General features: G+C 42.1%; 1 long non-coding RNA gene across 2 annotated transcripts in view; it reads right to left on the reverse strand.

Moving 5' to 3' along the window:
- Positions 1–15: 15 nt before the first annotated feature.
- LOC122572126 overlaps positions 16–19,474 on the reverse strand; it is a 30,624-nt gene continuing 11,165 nt past the window's right edge. For both annotated transcript variants that reach the window (XR_006318381.1, XR_006318382.1), the window contains exon 3: positions 16–19,406. This is a non-coding gene — a long non-coding RNA (uncharacterized LOC122572126). The remainder of the gene's footprint in view (positions 19,407–19,474) is intronic.

A 19,474-nucleotide genomic window follows, 5' to 3' on the forward strand; every position in this document is an offset into this window, starting at 1 on the left:
TTGTTAATGATATAACGTACATATGTTAATAAATGAATAGTAATAATAATAGTAATAGTGATAATAATAATAATAATAATAATAACAATAATAATGGTAATAATGATAATGATAATGATAATCGCTTTGTGTGCGGGCGTTACGATCGAATCGTCAACATTATCGCGCCACTAAGGGTCTCCCGTGGAACTGATACGGTCTTTAAATAACTGCCAAATAAAAACCAAGAAAACTCGATACAGGGGGCGTCCAACCTCTCTACAGGTAGAAACGTAAGCTGTATTTCGCGTAGGACTGTAAATGTTACGAACTATAAATATGTATATGAACTACACGTGTTTGTTACGTGTTTTAAGAAGACGGAGCTTTCTAAAAGAAAGATGAAAATCAGACAGGATACTACTCATCGTATGGCGTTTAATAGCAATTCTCGGTATCGATGCCGTAATTAATTCGATCATGCGTTAACGAAAAAATTTGCCTTCTAAAATAACTTAATGGGGAATAACCGATGGTCGAATGGAATAAAATTCGATGGAAATCGTGGCGGAATCAAAGTATAGAGGACAAAACTGCCAAGTTGGACAGCCCCTGTTTTCCGTACAGACACGAATCCGAATTCTTGAAAGATCTTCGATATGTCCGCGACAAAGGGTTCCGCATCGAGCTATGACTAAGATCTGACAGAGATACGTCATTGATCGCGTAATCGATCACTCGATTAACCTGCTATCGATTTGCGTTCTCCGATCATACGGAAGTTCTCAATGACTGTACTCTGGCCACTCGAAAACTGTTCCTCGAGAAACGTTCTTGTTCGAATTGTTTGCTTACGCTCTTCCCACGTTGGCTAGTATTACTTTCCGTGTTAGCTAACATTCGCGTCAAACGTATTACGGTGGCTTTCGAATATAATCAGAGAGGTTGATGTTGCAACTTTCGGCACGATGATAGCAAAATACTTTTCCTTCCGAAAGTGAAAACCTTTTCATTCGTTCTTTCTATTATTTACTTTTAATTCTGATTCAACTACAATTTTCTAAAATCGAGGAAAAATTCAATCGGTTCTCGTACTTTGTATCCCAGGCAAGGATCAGTAAAGTGTGATTCTACCGCTTGTTAAATTCAATAGCTCAAGTAGCTTTCGACTGGTATTTCCAGGAATTCGAAATCTCTAATTACGTTCTCGAATTCAACGCGTTACGAATGTACAATCCGGGAGAAAATGAAAGAAAAGACAGCCATTTCGTCGATCGTTAGCGACAAAGCGGAAGTTGCGCTAGGTGTCTCTCGCGACCGTGGCTCGGAACAATGGGTTGTGCGAACAGACGTTTGTCGGTCTGGTGCGTAATCCTAGTGAAAGCTCGACGAAACGTAGGAATTCAATGTCGCGGTGGTTGTACGCGCTTTTCTACGCGCGGATCCCTCATTATTGAATGGCGAAAACTTCGGTGTAAAAGCAATGGCTGGATTTCACGGTGTATCGTCCAATACAAAGACGGAAACTCGACCTATTGAATTTATTTTAAAATACGTTGCCTGCTATGAACGGTATAAGTATGTTACTGTAGGTATACTGTCTTAAACTGCGACGAAAGAGTCGTATTAAACAAGGCTAACTGGAAGACACGTACTCGAATTCAAGCATCTTCGCCAATTTGATGAACGAGACTTTAAAATTGCTGCAACGCCCAACTGAACGTACGAAAAGCACCTGTGCCGTATTTCTAACATACCGATAACGCACATTGATACCGGACACGTTAATCGCTGCATACTCGAGCGAATTCTCAAATTAACGTAAATTACGTGGTCTTGCGATATATTTCAGCCCTTTTGCATATTATTAAAACGGAATTAACGAAGGAAGATGGACGATATATCTATCTATATATATATATATATCTCGATGATATTTCTACTATGCAAAGTTTCTACATTTTAGCCACGCATTCGTGTATTTAATATTTAATTAATATGTAATGTTTAATACATAATAAAACGTAACACGTTGTAAACGGATACGTTTAATATTCTGACGAGATTCGGCGCGTATCTGCACGGAACAGGAATATCGCGTTAATCGTGTTAATCCCTTTTTACTCTATGGGTGATTATGATTACCCATCTTATCGTTATAATTCTAATTACCAATCTCGTCGTAAGTAATCCGCACAGGAGAATTAAATTAGGACCGTGAAACTGATATCGAGAAACATATTAGGTTACGACTAATTTTGTCACTTTTCAAGGAGAATTCGAATGTTTTAGGAGGATATGGTGTACAAGATCGAACAGATTAATGGGAAAGGCGATAAGAAAAAATTAGGAGGTACGGCAGTTGCACTCCTCGTATCGTACAACGAATGTAAAGTTAACAATATTCACACGAAACATACGCAAGAAATAATAATAATCGTAAATACAGAATCGTTTTGCGCAATTGCGTCGATTACGTTAACGGGAAAAAAAGATCGATCAGAGATTGAGAAATAAGACGACAGGATGCAGAAGTACAGTCATTGATCTTCGTATCGCACAAAGAAACAGCCAAGTCCTTTGCTTAAAACTATCGAAGCCCACTCTATTTTTCCAGTTGCGAGGCTGTACGGAACGAAAGAGTTAATCGTTGAAACGACGCGAATAAAAAGAAAACATAATAATAACTGAATAAACTTCGAGGTGTTCCGATGAAATACTCAAATAATTCTGTACATAGAAACATGGTTGCGTGGCGTGGGACTCAATGCGACGTAAATAGGCATCTCGAACAGTGTCAGTAACGGTAATCGTAAGGATAAATATAAGTAAGAATTTAATCTAAAATTTAATATAACGCCATGTAATTAAAGAAAGGAAAAACGATGAAAACCAAGAAACTTCCAAGATGCGAACATAGTGTCACGTAAAAGTTATCTCGCGATAAATTTAATAAAACGTATAAAACGGATCGTTGGTAATCTTCTCTAGAGAGATGCGTTCGAAAAATCGACTCCTAGTTCGATCAGTTGTAAATGAAAGAAAAAAGAAACGGCGAAACGAAGCTACGTATCGTCGTACGAGGAATGGAGCAAAATTTTCCAAAATATCATCTCGAGTAATTTCTTTCCGTCGAAGCTGTTCGTGGTCGCCGACAATCATTTCACGCGAAGTAAAACGCGCGCGCGATTTATATTCGTAAGACGAAGCGAAAGAAATTGTGATAGTTTCTTCCTTCTTTTCTTTTTTTTTTTTTTTCTTTTTCTTTTTGGAAAACCAAAATGTCTAGAAACGTACGACGAGAGACTGGAGGACAGTTTCGAGAACAACGAAAATACGTATTGAACGTTCAATAAAACTCAAACACAAATCGAATCGAACAGGAGATGATTTGAACGACGATTTTACCGATTCCAGGGGAATGTTTCGGTCGATAAACGTGCTCCGATCTACGACCTGGTGTAATTTTCTAATTCGTAGTTTCGTTCGCTCCAAACAAGTACACGTATATACGCGAATAGCCGCGATATCGGTCTGAAATCGTTTTGAAATTGGCAACGATCGCTCCGTTATTCCAACGATTTATGTCGAGATCGTCGATCGGCGCTCGGAAAGATCGGAGCATCGGCAGCGCACGGTTGCAAATGAAAAAGAAACGCAGACCAGGTGAAAATATTAAGATGGAGGAAAGAGGAGAAATAATCGGCATCGAGGAAAAACGCGGTGCTGGCATCGTAAAATCTAGTGAACAATTTATCCTAATCGTATTTAACAGAAAGATTTTATATTAAAGAGGAACGAACGCGGCGTAGAAGAGGCATTTTTAACACGAATGCTCGTTAAGTCAGCCTAGCTAGTATCTTGTACTTGTATTATCATTTAAGGGATCGAACACGCGTTAGACTTCGTCTCGAAGGACAAACGATCGCGTGTATCGAATTGTAAAAAATGAAAGGACGAATATAAAGTCCGTGTAACGAATAAGAATTAACGATATTCGCATTCGGTAATCGTTTCATCGGTATGCGAAAGCGTTGTCATTTTTTGCCAGAGAAACGTCATCGTTAATGTCGTCATTACAGCTACTACTATTACCACTATTATCGCTAACTTACGATACTATTAACGCTACTAACGTATGCTATGGAACGTTATTACTATTGTTATTATTATTGTTGTTATTATTTTATCATGTTTCTTCTTATCGTCAAGATCATCATCATTATTATGTATCATCGTCATCATCGCCATCATCGTTACTACTATTACGAACAGCATTATCGTAACAAGGGAAGGGAAACATGATTATGCGAGACGAAAGACGACAAACGGCGACAAGCTTTTTCGTTTCGTTTTCCGTCGATCGAATCGCGACGAACGAAAATGCCGAATTAGTTGCGTAAATAGTTTAAGCGAGAAAGGTCGTTCCAAGGAATTTGTTATCGCGTTGAAAAAGACAAAAAATCGACATCGTCGCGAACATTAGGCGTTCAGAGAAGAAAAGAACAATGTCGCGTATTCGAAAAAAATGCGCCTTTGCGTTGTAGCAAATACTTTGCTCCTGCATTAAACTAGAAAAGAAAAAAAATGAGAAAAGTAAGCGACATTCGCGGAACGAATAATATTATAGGTAAATTTTCCGAAAAATCGCAACTCGATCATCGATCACGTACGCGCGTGTACTCGAACGATTTTTCACGTTTCGCCGATCGACGTATCGAAATATCGCTCGAAGCTTGGCCAACGATAACTCTTCTTCGAGTCGAACGTGGCATAGATCGTCGCGTGAAAGGAGAGCAAAGTGTCTCTGCCGTAGGATCTGTACGCTAAAAGAAGCGGAGTAGACGTCTGCGAGGACAACGGGCAAAAAAACGCGCAATTTTCTCGAGTCTCTTTCCGATAGGACGGCTAGATTTCTTGTCTGTGCTTCGAAGAAGAAGAAAAAGGGAACGCGAACGAGTAGTCGATTCGTTTGATCGAGCATCGATCTCGCTGGAGATCGGATCGATCGAAACTTGTATCGTGTAAATAACTTCTGTGATAAGAATTGATTATTAAATCGTAGCCGAACGCGAAACCCCTTGAGATGAACGTTGCCGTGGGTAGCTGCGCCATCCGATCGGTCCGCATCTCCGAAAACTTAACCCGATCTTTGCAACGTCTCCGTGAGTCTGTCTCGTCTTGCCGAGAATCACGCACATACGTAGCTAGAAGCGTAAGAGAAGCGTTCGGGCTTCTCGGATCGTTCTCGCGTAAATAATTCGTGGATCGAATTATCGAGACGAATCGTCGAGCGAACGAGTTATTTTTTTACGATTTCTTTCGCAGCGATTAAATCGAATCACACGTTTCGCGGCATCGTACGCTTCGAAATCATAGGAACCACACGCGCATCGGTTGTTACCGATCGCTCGTCGATAATTCGAGAAAAGTCAGCCGGTCGGAATAAAAATCGCGGCAACGACTCGTCGATGAAATGAAAGCGTTAAGCTTCCTTGGATCGCGCCGATTTCGTTTCACTCTAACGAACCAGCCCTCCAGTGCTTCCTTTTGTTCTATCGTTCGAGGCCGTTCGATTTGTTCGTTCCATTTCGCGGATTCCCGTTCGACCGTCACGAGTCTTCGAACACGTATGAAACGTATTTGGTCCGCGCGATTCCGATACGTCGAGTCGTTTGGCCCGGAAAACATAATGCGAAATGGCACCGTTTGATCCGATTTAGACCCGTTCAAGCCATAATTCAACTACGATTAACGAATGAATTCGATAGTCCGACCGGTGCGCGCGGTCAACCGTATTTCCAGTCGGCTGGCCGGCTGATCAAAATCATCCGCGTCTACCGTGCACTTTCTGTCCTCCCGTCGGATGAAACCGCGTTTAAAACACTGTTCTTTACGCAAGCTCTCCGCTTCCGTTTTTTCTTTTTTTTCTTTTTACATTTTTCCTACGCCGATCAATGGACATACTTTTACGGACGCGACCAGAGAAACGCAAGTGAAATAGAAATTCGTTTTTCCTCGTATTATAAATTACAACGAGTACCCTACTTTGGATATTTCGTATATTTTTATATATCGTACGCATTCTGTCCGTTTCTGCATCTTTAACTTTCCAACTGAGATCCGCGATCTACGGACTCGCTGGTAAAACCGAAGCGGCCGTTTTAAACCGAACACAGGATCATCAAAATTGTAGGGTTAGAGGGAGACGTTGCACCACGCTGGCGATCGTAAATGTACTTTGGTCGAGATTGAATTATTTGTAAAAACAAGCTATAAGTATAAAAAGGGAATTCCAAGCACGAGCATAGTATCGTAGATCGTTCGACAGTTTGTAGCTATCCTTTGAATACGTTTTAGAAAAATTGACTAGTGGTAAACCGACGCGTTGTGATTCTTTACAGACTTCGGTTAACGAAATCGTTAATATCGTAAATAGGATGAGCAGAAAACTTGATTTCTCGCTAGATTCGGAAAACTACTCCACTTTTCTACGGTTAAATTTAGAGCTACGGGACGAACGTGCGGCACAAATGGCGAGAACAATGGTTTTGCGTTACGTGGCAGAATCTAACGCGTCTTCGTTCGTGGCTAAACGTTGTCAATTACGAACAGGTATGCTCGACGAACGAAGGCGGGCCTGATAGCGGAAACAGCGAGGCTTAACGTGGAAATTGCCAATCGTCGTCTAATTGACCGGGTTACAGGCAATTTCGAGTCGATACCGAAGATGCAGAGCGTGAACCTTTCGTCGTTGCACGTGCTTGGAACGCCGTCGACAATCGAGGAAACCTTCGTTCTAGTTCCTACCAGTAATTCGGTGATAGGTGATGAAAGAGCGAGCGAAGACGAAACGGGAAGAACGCGATAATTCCATCTTCGTTCATTTTCCCACCTTTACATCGTTCAGCGACTAAAGAATTATTTTAACGTCGTACGGTTGAAAGCTTTCCTCGTATTTGCTTCTGAAAACGTTCTTAACGAGATTTTCGTATCTTTCAAAGCGTCAGGCGTTCCGAAATATTCCCTACGTATATTCCCGCGATGTCTTTCCAACGATAGAATCGACTTTGAGATTAAGGGCGGCGATCGGAAGCAGTGACAAAGATTGCCTCGAACGAATACCTCGTTTCCAAATTGTAATCTTCTTTTCCATCGATCGATCGTACTTGTCGTTGCGACGATTGCTAAAAATCGCCATTCTTGACGATTCGTAAATTCATTACGCTTTCACGGCGTGGCGAAAGAATTGCAAAGTCCGCGAAAAGTGGCGAACCACTTTCGCCGATGTACGATCGATCATCTTTTCATCGCTGTCAAACGCTAGAAAAATTCTCACGGCGGATTTTATCAAAGTCTGTCCACGATTTACGGTTGCCTGTGGTTCGTTGCGCTGCTTTCGGTTAGCCTCGGGCAGACGTGGATGCGTTTGGATCTCGGATGGCGTGGCGATCAGCGTGCAAGAGTCAGAGCGCGTGGTCGTTAAAGTACTTGTTACGCGTTTGAGCGATTTCGTTTCAAGCGGACGCAAATACAAAAGAAAAAAGAAAGAAGAAAGAGTTATTGTAAAGCGCATCGTATTAATAACAAACATGCATATACATATACGCATGCTTCGGCCCCGCGAATACACATAAACGTATAAATATAGACGCGAGCGCGTATGAATAGATCCATGTATATTCATCACGTATAAATATATAAATAGGCGGTGTGCTTAGGAGACAACGTTATATAAATACGAACTCTATGAACGACGTACAGTTAACTAAGAAAAATATACGTACGTTACATACACACGCGTGCGTACACTTGGCGAGAATGAAAAATTATACAGGATACCGTGTAAAAGGGAGAAACGTAAAAGATGTCCGGCTTCGCGTACGGAATGTCCTGAACGTTACGGAACGTTACGGAACGCTACGGAACGCTACGGAACGCTACGGAACGCTCGATGAAACTCGTAACGTTAAACTATACATATATCAAACACGGTTGATAGCGCGAAGCGTTGATAGAGAAAAAAAATTGTAATACTTTTAAGGGAATTTATTATATATATATATATATATATAGATATATTATAACGAACTAAATACAAAGGAATTGAATTAGGTTACACGGGCAAGCAAATAGTCTGTTCCCATATTCGTCTCTGTTCCTATTTCTGTGCAACGTACTCGCCCCGGTGTACGACGGGGACATTGATTTCGTATCGTCCTTCGTCGTCTCTCGATCGCAAAACGGAGAAATATCGCGAGACACGTTAATCAACGCGAACTTACTGTGATCGGTGTTACACGGTGACGTGGACCGCGTATCTTCGGCCATCGACTCGCTGGGATTATTTTTAATTTCGCAGCTAGAACGTTCCGCCGCGACCGTTTCGTTCGATCGATCGTCGAACGTTCGTCGCGATCGTCGCTGCCCGTTACGGATAAGCCAGCCAGTCCCCGGCAGGACACGTTTGTTTACATTTATACGAATACCACGTATGTATATGTACATTATTATTACGAAATAGGCATATCGCGGGAATGCGACGAAATCGAAGGAACTCAGCCGCTCGACGTTTAACGAGACCCGCGGCGGAGGATCCGTTTCTCTGGCATTTCGATCGCCGATTCGTTAGGCCGTAAAACGAAAAAGGAGCAAAGAAGGTGAACAAAGTTGGTCGTAAGCATAAATCGAGATCGTCGTTTTCGAACAGACGAGAAGAGAATCGCGCCCTTTTCCCTCGTTTTTACGCCCGTCTCTCTCTCTCTCTCTCTCTCTATATATATATATATATATATATCTTTCTCACCCCCTGTGAACCAGCTTCGTCCGCCTTCTTTCTCTTTGCAGGAACACGCTCGCGCGTCAACGTAAACTCGCACAGATAAATAAAACGAAAGGAGAACGAGTGCGGGGAAAAATATAAAAAGGAAAAATAAAACGCGAGAGCGCTCGTTAGCCTATTCGATCCGAGTTCGCGCGATTTATCCACATCATACCGATCATTGTCATGTCATTCGAAACGACGCACAATGACGACTAATCGTTACGATTCGAGAATTTAAGGGAAGACAAGACAAAGGAATAGGAGAAATAGCATCTGGTGCATCTATCGACCATTATATATATATATAAATATATACATCTGTACGTACAAGAGTACACGCGTGGAGCATAGGTGAGAAAAGGCCGCTAATCGCGAAGCGAAATCGAGTGAAATGGTAGGTCAAATAATAATTACTAGACCGGTGGAAAGCTACGTTTCGTTCGATCGCGGGAATCGCGTCGGAATCTGTTTTTCTTTCCTTTTTTTCTCTCTCTCTCTCTCTCTTTATCTTCTACACGCTGCGAATCGTTGCGAGATCTCGCCAAAGATAAATGTAGATAATCGCAGCAACGATTACGCTGCTGCTCGTTTTCCCCGCGGATTTCTCTCGCTTTTGTACCGATTCAGGCTGTTTCACGGATGCGACGCGAAACGGGATCGAAACGCAACCGAAGTTTTCTGCAGGCTAACGCGGTATTTGTTATTTGAAACGCCGTTCGGCTCTCTCGTAGACTAGCCGTTGAATCGATTCACACACATAGGCGTTTAAACGTGGTTTTAGATATTACTACGATACCTATTAAATGAAATATCGCTGGTTCAGGCGGCGTGCAGTCTGCGCGAGAAGAGAAAAGAAAACGGGAAATCCAAGGGGATACGCGATAAAAATAAATAAAGTAAAATATTGATAAAGTAAGAGATAAGAAAAATAAAAATAATAAAAAATGAAGCCGCGCGGTATGCTCAAAACGTAGAGGAAAGTTTTATCTCTGTACATGCGCTTAAGAGAATCCTTACCTAGAAAATATATTACGATTATTACGATGTTAAAAAAAGGAAAGAAGAAAAAAAAAAAAGGAAAAAGCGAAGGGAAAAAGATACGATGAGAAGGGGGGGAAAAAATAGAGAAGATGTAACGAAATTTGCGACGTTCGATGCGGTGCGAACGAATCACGACTCGTCGTGTTTTAGGATTAAGCTGTACCAAGGAAACGAAAATAACACGAGGGCTGAGTCAGGATATTCGATGAGGATCGCGTTCGCATGGCACAATAATATCCATTTATAAGTTTACGCGGAAATCGCATGACAATGTAAAATAAAGAAATAAATATTAAAAAAAACAGTGTGCAGATAATTTAATGCTTCGATGACGCCGGTAATACTACGAGGTTACCGCTTAGCGATTCTTTCCTCTTTTTACGATCAACGTGCTTTTCGCACCTTTCGTTCTTTCGCTTTCGTTGAACTTCCCAGCGAAAGATCAAAATTCTCTACCCGTTTGCGAACGGGTAACGTATCTGTCGATGATTAGCGAGAATTTTCAGTTTCCTTGTACGAATTAAGGTAAGCTAAAACCGGAGATAAGATCGTTAAAATTCGCGAGGCAGAGAGGTGTCCGTAAGACGAAATTTTTCTCCAGCGCAGAAGCTGCAATTTCGAATTTTCCACTCGAGATATTTTGTGCTACGCGAATCGACGTTCGAGTATAAAGTTGAGACGAAGCGAGGAATGAAAAAGAAATATATATATATATGTATATGTAGGTATATCGGAAACGTCCTATCAGCTCCGTTTCTTCCGTCCGGACAGGACGAGAAGGAACGACAGCGGGACGTAAACGCGACAAAACAGACGGAAATATCCGAATACGTACGTGGAGCGATAAAATAAACATCCGTATTATCTTCCGAACTAAATATATACAATAATACGAAGAATTTAAGGATACCGTTAACGATTAACGATTAACGATTAACGATTAACGATACGTATTAAATAGAAAGGGGGAAAGATAGAAAATAAGCCGATAAAGGAGCGAGCAGGATCGATTGTTCTGCGAAAATTTTATTCCACGAAACGTTAATTTTATCGATCGCGTTATTTACTTCGTAATAATCTCGTTTCGTATAAATTTTCAACCGTCGATCGTATCCTCGATTAGAAGTTACGAATGCAAGAGTTAAAAATCGAAAATTAATAAAAATCTAAAGAGTCGTATAAAAATCTCAGAAAGAAAATTGGTAAGCAATGGATTAAAAGTTCTACGTTAGAGGTAGCGTGTATCGTCGATGGTCGATTCTTTCCGAATCAAAGTAATCTCCGTTTCCATTCGTTTCTAACGTAAAACGAGATCCGTCGACTCGTGGTCGTTGAAACGGAAGATTCTAATCTGCAACTTCGCAACGATCGATCCTGCGCGCGAAACGTTCGGCTCGCGTACTCCTAATTTGTATTCAAATTTTACACAAGTTTATTCGATGAATATTTACCGTATTCTTTACGAAAGCTTTTATTCTATAATCTGTACACGATTTAATTACGGCCGGGCCACGACGCGACGGCCCGATGGCGTCGGGGCGCGGCTGTCCGCCTCCGACGCAATTATCGACGATAAAATATATGTATACATACATATGATATATTTTGTGCTAGACTCATTTCCACCGTACAATGACGAAGGCAGTCAATATCGTTTGCGAGGGTAGCTCGTCGGACAGTCGGATATCGACAGGCGTGCATGCTTTGGTAAAATATTATTTCGTCGCGCAGTTGCGTGTAAATCGACAACGATCGACCGCAGGCCGTACAACAAACGAGTATCCGAGATTCTGTTGCCACGTTTCATCGTTGCGCAGCTTGTTTCCGAATGCTTTCAAATTTACTCCACGTTGTATCAATCGTCACAAATCTGATTATATCATATATGGTTCAATCGGAAGAAAGAGACACAGCTTTCGGATGTAAGATGAAGCGTTTCCTACGAACGCTTTGACTGCCACGCCGAAATCGCGTGTTTCCTCTCGGAACGCCACAGTGTTTCAACACGGTACACCGTTAGATGCGAAATTTATTCTCTTTTCTTTTTTATCGATGTTCTAATAAAAACGTTTGATCGTTCAATGGGGCCGCTTTATATTTCAAGGTATCTTCTATTTGTCGATTATATTGGAAATGTCCCAACTATAAATTTTCGTTCGATTTTTACAATCGTAAAAAGCTCGAGCGCTCCGGTCATCAACGACCACCGTGGCGGTTAAAGTGATCAGTCGGAATACGTGAAACGCGAAGCTTAGCGACGAAATTATCGTTACAAAGGATACTACGTTTGCTACGCTTGAAATTCCATCGATTCGAACATATCGATCGTAGGATAAATTCGAGACGCTTCGGGAACGAGCGACGGCCGATAATTATTTTGTATAGCTGGCAAAAAGGGTTGCTGGTACAGGATCGTACCATCGTACGAGGATTCTGCGTTCAGATGTATAGCTCGTAACTTTAAAGCCTGTGTATATAGCACGAACTGCCGCCAAGGGAAGCCAAGTCTCCTAATATCGCATCGCCTACGATATTAACACTTGCGTGACCGCTCGCCTACGGACGCGAAATTTCGCCGGTGGCAATTTCCCATGAATTTCTAGTTAAGCGGCCGTTCGACCGCGTTACGTCGATTTAAGTGGCTGCTGGCGAAAATAACCTTCAGCTTAGTCGTGTCTTTTCTTCTCCGTAGACGATTCGATGAGAATATATTTTACCAGCTACTGCGACCATGAAGTTATCTCGCTAAATGCCGAATACAACGTTTCGTTTAAATCGCAATTATCGCTGCTGCTAAACGCATCGTCGAACGATCGGCGGAATAGTCACGTTGGCGCGTACACGTCGATTTCAATTCTCGTGGTAGCGTCGTTCGTTACGCGAAACGAACGAAATTACGGTGTCTCCATCTTCGTCCAACTAGGAAAGATAAGGCGCGCTCGTTTCTACGAGCCGGACGAATCGGACGACGATGCGTCGACGATCGGCGATTCTCTTCGCGAAAATCGCCAGCGGTCACGAAAGCGTGGATGTCGCGTGTGCGATTACTTTCGTTGTAAATACGTCTAAAATCAGCGCAGACCATGTAATTCCATGTTTGTCGTTGTCGAAGAGCGTATTCTGTATGAATTTTATAACGAACGAGATATACTATATATACTATATATATATATCCTTCTTCATAGAGTTACGTAAGTTACGCGGTGATACCTAACCAAGCGACGAGATCCGAATGGTCGAGAAAGATGGAAAGAAGAACGAGAATGGAATCGAAACGATCGTCGCTGCGATCGACCCATCGTCGGTCGATTATCTGCAAACGCGATTCCGCAAACCTGTCTCGGATCGTTGAACGTAGCGCGTCGCTTTTTCCGATGCTTCGGCTGTACGATGAATTCCGTAAGAGCGCGTGTAGCTTATACGTCGTACGAATAGAACGCGTCGTTCGATTGCGTTGCAAGGACGATCTTATTTATAATACTTTGTATGTAGGACATCCGGTGGAACGTGCGCCATTAAATTGCAACCAAGTTATTGGATTACTTTATGCATAATCGAAGCGGGCGCATTGCCTTTGAGCATTCACTTTGAAGGACTAATTGTAATATCGATCGTCGCGAATTAATAAACTGCGCTGCGGCGAAATAATTCGATAGTAGGACGCCGCGCGCGCACGCTTAGGCGTTAGACGCGCGTAGCGCGCGTGGCGAAAACACGAAACGTTCGTTCATTCTGTCGCCCGTTTTTTAGGACAGACGACACACACCACGTCCTCGCAATTCCTCCGAATCGTGTAGCGTGTAACGTTTTTCTACGATTTTATTTTCACCGTGTCGCGTCGCAGACATCCTTTGTATATCGAGCTGATTTTTCTGTACATAAAAAACGACAACAACAATAACAGCAGGAACGACAACACGTGCGTCACACAGTTGTGTTAAACGAGAGAAATAAAATGTCTTATTGAAGTTCGATCGATCGAATTCGTCCCTTGATCTCAACGCCTGAACCGCCTCTCGACCTATCGAAATGAAATTCCAATTCCGACGTTTCGCCGTATGCTTCGCTTTAGTCTCAACGACTTAACGGCAAAGTTTATCGAGCGACTTGAAAATTAAGGACAAGCGTTTACGTGTAATAACGCGTTCTTACAATTAGAATACGAACGCGATTTACATTTGTCGTTCTTACGACGTCTCATTTAGCGTTAAAATCAAAGTATTAAAAATCAATATTACACGGTCGAGCAAATTCGATACCGCCATCTCGTAACGAGCCGTTGAACTAAGACTACGTTTTATCGGCGCGCGTTAACACGTAGACAAGATCGATAAAAGTTCCTGTTAAAATTACATCAAAATTATTCACACCCAAGACATCGATAATTATCTATTTGATAAACGTGAATAAAAATTGACAAAACTTCGATAAACGAGTTAACGATAAAGTTGTAAGAAGATACATAGCGAAGGAAATAAACTTCGGGATTATACGATTTTTGACTCGGCGAGGCGTCGTATCATCCGCGTAATCGTACAAAATATAAAGATGCGATAATACGACGAACGTTCCGATATTCTTCGCAACTATGTACGACACATATACGGCTCTGTTGAAATATTCTCCGAACGTAACGTGTACGTATGTACCAACGAATTGTCCAACTTGCGCTATGCTGCAGCGCGATCTACCGTAGGTACACGTACCAACTAACGATCGAACGATCTAAGCATACGCGCGTAGCAGCGAAATTTGAAAATATGTACACGCGTTGCTCGATCGTGTATCTTAAATATCGAAAATATAGGTTGAGATGGCCGGCGATGATTTTCCTATCACATATATCGCGCATCGGAGCGACGTTTATTTCCAACAGTACATAACCAAGTTCATTTTATGCTATTCATTTTTCTCCGTTCTTATTGCTTCGGTACAAACTTGTTTATTCTTTGCCTGTTCTAACAATACCGCGTTTCCATCGTTTGTTACTTGAAAAACAAAAGCGTTAAGTGCGGATTTTGAAGCGTCGCTGTAAAGTATTTTATTTATCGTAGCAAGAGTAAAGTTGAAACATAAAAACTCGTAGGCGTGGTTAATGGGTGCTACCGTTTAAATTCGAATTTTAAACTCAAGCTTCGAACAAACGAAATCTCCTCCGCGTTAAAATAAATGCTTCTTCTTCGTTCTCGTTTCATAACTGGCGCGACGCGGCAACTGTCGCTATATGGATAACGCGAAACGCAGGTTTTCTGGCGGGCTTTTCGAATTTCGAAACCGATATCGTTACTGTTGCGCCAATCGGTGTAATTTTATTTGTATCGGAACGGTGACGTTAAACCAGGCGGCATTCAGCCGGATAAGATTGAAACGTAATTATTGTCCCAGCCATATTCCACTTTCTACGGTGTACACGTATGATATGAATTGCGATATGATACGAATCGCGCAATAATTTATATGTTACGTATACAGAAGCGAAGCAACATCGACGAAAATAATAGAATAATTTTTCACGAAGAAATCTATTTTCCAAGTAGCTGGTTTCCATCGATCGTACAGCTCGTAACACGAAATACAAAGATAGAGGAAAATTTGCCGAAATTTCTCGTTCCAATAAATGTATATATACGATAAATCGCCATAAATGCATAAACATCTACGGTCCAATTATAACCGTTATTTGTCCTTTATAAATTAAATTATAAATTAAAGTAGAAGAATTAGAATCGTTCTACAGGATGCGAACGCTTGTTTTCAGATGGATTTCGGTTTACCAGGAAAATTCTACTTACGAATAACCGATTACAGCGTCAAATTCGCCCCATTGATAACTTCCTGGCGCGATGATCGTTGATTACAGGCATTTCTCCCTATACAAAGCTATTCACGCGCGCAATATTTTTGAATCAGCCGGTATGCGGGTAATTGCATCGCCTACGAACGGCTACGCATACTAACGACGAAATTTTCGTCTTTCACGTCGATGAACAGAGTCAATACGTTAATCCCGATGCTCTTTCGCAACTACGTACGATCTACAAAAAAAAGAAATTGGCGAAACATTTGCTTCGATTACGGCTACGCGTCGTGATAAAAAGAACCGCCGTGTGTTTTTACAATTGGCAAAAGATCCGTAAAAATGAGATATTTACGAAGGAAATTTATTTTCCACGTTCTACGAATAAATGGAAGAGCGGTGTAATAGTTTCGACGTTTTATATCGAGAAACAAAATTATATATTTCGGAAATTACGACCGGCTCGCTCTGATCGATTTCTTCGAAAATGATAGCAAAAAGTAAACCAGGTATTTTCTAAATATTTCAAAAAGCTTGATAAACTCGCGAGAAGATAAATTTACAAACACGATAAACAATCGTTTGCGGAGCGTAAAATCGAAGATGGAAAGAGCACGAGCGTTTCTGATAAGAAGCGAACCATCGTTGTAAATAATAAATTCGACGATAATAGCGTCCATAAACGTGCAATCGATAGCAGCGCTCGTTCTTCTATTTTTACGTATGCCATCATCCCCTGTCTTACCTTAAAAATTTCCTTCGTTCCCGATTCGTCGCTCGAACGTCTGCTGGAAATTGTGTCGTCCACCCGTTGGAAAATTTAAAGCGTAGCGACGAATACGGACGTGAGCGACGCGATTGTTTCCAGATGCGACGGATAATGTTAATTGGAAAGACACGTGCATGTTTTCCGGTAAACGCGACAGATCCCATCAACGCGAAAATCCTTGGCAACAGAGGCTAATTACTAATTAGTAAGACGAATGTAGAAACGCGGAATAATTAACGAGAGCGGTTAGGCACTGCGAATTGTTAACTTCGTGTCGCCCGGTTATAACCAGTTAAATTTCGAAGAAATTCTCCGCTTCGTTCTTGATTACCGTTTAAACACCGGTTTCAATTGCTTCGTTAATCATTCGGACAATTCGGCTCTAATCCGCCAGGCTATTTCTGCACTTCAAACAAATCGACAGTCGCGGAAATATAATTGTAGAATAATTTTCTATCGAAAATCATTCGAAAGCGATCCGCTGATTCGAACGATCTAGTTTCGTTGGTTGCGTCGTTGTTCCAGCGAACCGACGATACGTAGAATATCGAAAGAAAGTTTCATTAAATATCGGATTATCTTGATTGTACGCTTGGTAAATGTCAGTGCATTAATGGCCGCGAACAAGTAAAGTAGGTTACATAGATTTGTTACTTTGTGTACCAAGGAAAATCGATAAAAATAGAAAATTGCACGGTTCTTTCGGGATATCGCGTAATTCTTTCCACGATGTTCGTGGCAATAAAGTGCGCGAGATACGTTGCGAGCCGTTTAAGAAGGAAATTGCGTAAAAAAAGAGAGAAGAAAAGAAAATGGTCGCAACGATCGAGCGTATCGGAACGGAAAGAATTTCCATTTTAATCGATAATCGATCGGCGAAAGATCTTCGGAATGCAAACGTTTCTATTTTTAAGCTAACTTTATCAGCGAAATTTGACGAATCATTGCTAATAAATTCTCTTAGGTAAGGATAATTATTCTCTTACGTAACGTACGTTCGGGTAATAAGGCAAGTTGCAGGAGCGAATTTTATAAATTATCGGATAACTGATTTTCCTGTTCCGTGTCAAATTGTAAAATTGTAAAAGCTGCTTACGTAACGGTCATCCATAATCTACGGCTCGTCGCTTGTCAATTCGCCAATGTTATTAGCTAGTGAATTATCGCGCAAAATAATCCGGATAATTCTAACGAAATTATCGAACGACGTATCGTAAACGCAACGCGATCAAATTTTCGTACGATTTCTGTAAATACCGAACGTTAAAAGCAGCGCGCGTTTTCTCTCTTACGCCTTGCTGAAACGAATGCCGCCCGAATATAAATTCTAAATACCTTGACTCGTGGAAGGGAAGACGTCCCGTCGAATCCGTTACAAGTCGAAGAAGACGAACGGATAACGTCGAACGTCCGAACGCGTTGAAATTCGTCCGGCGATGCAGCTTCGTACGAACGCGAGAATCTCACACGATACAGAAATTGTGGATGGAACAAAAGGAAACGAGATCGGAAATTGTATGAGCGTTGTATCAGAAATTTCTTTCTCAGGCGAAATTCCCAATGCGATTTCTCGTTGAACCGCGAACAAGGAACGGTCGAACGTCAGGCGCAAAATCTTGCAATTTTCTATCAGCCAGCCTTTATCGGCCATCGAGGAAGCATAACGCGCAACTCGTTGGAACAAAGTCAAAGACGAGCTCGTTTCACGCTGGACTGCGAGAGAAAACGAATCGTTGTATAGCCGTACGCGTTTCGGACCTTCAAATTTATCGTTATTTATGCAACTTTATCGCGATATAACGTTCCAATTAAAATTTCTATTCGCCGATAATGTTTACGCGATTCTCGTGTGTCCGAAAAATCTCGTCCCACCTCTCTCTATCCACCTGCACGCGCGTAAACGCAAATTTCCGCCCACTCGAACGTTTCCCAGAGATTAGACCGGGCCGTATTTGCTTTCGCGTTTCTCCTCCATCCTTTTCCCTTTAACCCGGTTTATCTATCCGCCATTATCGCTTGCATCCCTCTCCATCAAAGATCCTCCGTATTCCCTCTTTTTGCTTTTTTTATCACGATCTATCCTCTCCCCCTTTCCGTATCATCGGTTCGATCTAACTACGTGTTCCTTCGTCTCTCCCTCTCTCTCTCTCTCTCTCTCTCTCTCTCTCTTTCTCTCTTTCTCTCTGTCATCTGGAAATCCCTATGCACGAATACGACTCCTCTCTTCCTCCAACTGGCGGTTTGATCACCTCCGTCGATGCCATTGAAAGCCCTGCAACACGTTATGTCTAAACGCCAGTGAATAAAAGCTCGAAGCCAGCGAAGTGAGTATGTATACGCTTCGTCACTTCTAATTTTAGCACAAAGGGTGCGGCGATTCTGTGTGTACAGGTTTTTGCGCGTGAACGTGTGCGCGCGTGCACCGCCTCCTGTTCCATCGTAAAACACGTACACACACCGACAGTTGGAAGGCGATTGTGTCCGTGCAAGTTGTGTGCGCCATATCGACGGGGTAGCGTATCTACCTATGGATTTCCACTAGCTCGATGGCGTTCGCCAGGCCATTTTTATAGAGTCCTCTTCGATCACTTTCTCGTTCTTTCTTTTTCTTTTATAGCTTTCTCTGTCTTTCTCTTTGCCCCGGCTTTGCCTTCTTGCCAACGAGCAGCCTAGACCGGCGGTTCGATCGAAATACGATTTCCGTCTCGCTGCGTATTGACGGAACGCGGCCACAGTTTAGTTATCAGGACCAAATTGGACTTTGGCGAGATAGGACGAGCACCGAAGAGCACCGGAATGCGAGCGACTACCTATTAGCCGGGTTAACGGCGGTGTTAAAGCGAACGCGCCGCGCGTAAAAGCGCCATCGGCAGATCGTTTTTTAATGTATCGCGAAAAGCCAACCGTCCATTGTGTGCTTGACGCCCGACGTCCTTCGTAGTTCCCTGCCAATGTTTTCTTCGAACGCGGCCGTTCCCATTGCCGAACGTAGGTGTCTGGAAAACAAGAATATCGGAATTTTTCGTAAAGAAAGAAAAACGCGCGATGAAATTCGGTTAGTTCA

This window comes from Bombus pyrosoma, linkage group LG2, assembly GCF_014825855.1.
Source record: "Bombus pyrosoma isolate SC7728 linkage group LG2, ASM1482585v1, whole genome shotgun sequence".
Lineage (NCBI taxonomy): Eukaryota > Metazoa > Arthropoda > Insecta > Hymenoptera > Apidae > Bombus > Bombus pyrosoma.